This window comes from Pituophis catenifer, unplaced genomic scaffold, assembly GCF_029215685.1.
Source record: "Pituophis catenifer annectens isolate HBS135680 unplaced genomic scaffold, rPitCat1.0.hap2 SCAF_2, whole genome shotgun sequence".
Classification (NCBI taxonomy): Eukaryota; Metazoa; Chordata; class Lepidosauria; order Squamata; family Colubridae; genus Pituophis; species Pituophis catenifer.
The window spans coordinates 76795026-76797084 of record NW_027256882.1 but is presented as its reverse complement, the minus strand read 5'-3'; the positions used below and the strand labels follow the sequence as shown (position 1 = coordinate 76797084).

The 2059-nt window shown below is 37.6% G+C and overlaps 1 pseudogene; it reads right to left on the bottom strand.

The window, feature by feature from the left end:
* Positions 1 to 1319: 1319 nt before the first annotated feature.
* Positions 1320 to 1791, bottom strand: LOC139309553 (large ribosomal subunit protein uL24 pseudogene; annotated as a pseudogene).
* Between the last annotated feature and the right edge of the window lie 268 nt (positions 1792 to 2059).

The following is a 2059-nucleotide window of genomic DNA, read 5'->3' as shown; positions in this document are numbered from 1 at the left end:
GTGTTTTTAAGGGGCTACTAGAAAGAAGAGGGGGTCAACCTATTCTCCAAAACACCTGAAGACAGGACAAGAAACAATGGATGGAAACTAATCAAGAAGAGAAGCAACCTAGAACTAAGGAGAAATTTCCTGACAGTTAGAACAATTAATCAGTGGAATGACTTGCCTCCAGAAGCTGTGGATGTTCCAACACTAAAGATTTTTAAGAAGACATTGGACAACCATTTGTCTGAAATGGTATGGCGTTTCCTGCTTGAGCAAGGGGTTGGACTAGAAGATATCCAAGGTTCCTTCCAACCCTCTTATTCTGTTACCCATTTTTAATGGCAACCCTGATAGCTTCTTTTAGTGTGATGTAGTCATTGCTGTTCCGTAAGGGAAACAGAGTGCACCTAGCTATGAGCAAGTTGTCTTATCACATTCCATCCACTTACAAATCACACCCAATTACACTTGGAATTCTTTTTTTCATAAATAAAATAAATAAATAAATAATTTTATTTCTATACCGAAAGATATAATTTCATCTTTACCTTTAAGGGGCAGGGTGGAGATGAAGTTCGTCTTCTTCTGTCCACTTCTTCCTCCTTCATTCACATATGACAAATATTCTAAATCAACTTTAAGACTTGTGCTCTTCAAATCCCATAATTCCCCAACCAACCCAAGTGAGAGTTGAAGTTAAAAAGAGTTGGACATCCCTGTTCGAAATGAACCTTCATCCCCATATCTTCTAATGTATTTTTCCTTCTTGCTATCCACTCTGATTTCTCCTTCTCTTCCATGTTTTGAACCCTTCAGCTCCTTCTACATCTCCATCCGACCTCTATTATCCACTGTTACCCACTCCATCTACTGCTCTTCTGTTCTGCATCAGGAGAGAAACACCCTCACAAACTCATCAGCCTGTCGCTGCACCCTACCACCACCACTTCAGTAAAAAAACTGACCTTTCATCAGAGACTGTTCCATGTTAATCAATATTACTTAATGCTTCAGCGAAAATAATTGTCACAATGGCAAAAACAAACAACAAACCAGCAGCACAAAATCCCATACAGTTCTGCCATATTTTGAAAGACTGTAGTTAATTTTGTGCAGCTGCTATCATTCTTACTTTTAAAGCCATCTAGGTCGCAGTGGGAAAGAGAACTAGACAGTGCCAACTGTAGCATCTTCTGCCAACACCATTAATAAAAAACTCAAAGGCACCGCCAAAAAAACAGTTAAGCATCCTCAGAATAAAATGATTTTTTTTTTAAAAAAAAGTAGCCTTCTTCTCAAGGAAACAAAACTTTTTTTTTTTTTTTTACAATTTACTGAAACTTTAATGGATCTGACAAAAAAGTCCATTTTATTCTTACATCTTCTCAATTGTTTCTTCCTTGTATTTTCCTTTCTCTTTTCCAACCTGGTGAGACTTCGCTTTGCGTTCCAAGATCTTTTTTCGATCCTTGTCCAGTTTTAATCTTGTGATCACCACCTTACTAGGATCAATGCCCACATGTACAGTTGTGCCATTAGCTTTCTCACGCTGTACATGCTCAAGGTAAATAACATACTTCTTTCTATATACCTGGACTACCTTGTCAATCTGCTGTCCTTTATAATGGCCCCGAACAACTTGAACTTCATCATCCTTTCGGATGGGCATAGAGTGAACATTGTACTTCTGCCTCAATTCTTTGGACGGGATGAAGACATGATCTTCCTCCAAATGTGAGATGGAGCATTGAAGTGCCATTTGAGATTCTTGTTGCGATCTGAAGTCACAAATGGATTGAACTTCATTTTGACTCCAGCTCGATCAGCTATGGCTGCCCGGAAAGCTAGGAATCAAAACTTTTAAGGGGGGCTTAAATGAAACAAATAACAATTACCCTGGAAACAAATATATATTTCTGGTACCTGAGTTACACAATATTTTAAGAAGACCTCATGCTATTCAGGAAGAGACAGAGAGAGAATCACTGTCACAATGAAAAAGATTCTGTTAATGTCTAGGTCCAGAAGAACTGAATAATAATAATAATAATAATAATAATAATAATTTTATTTC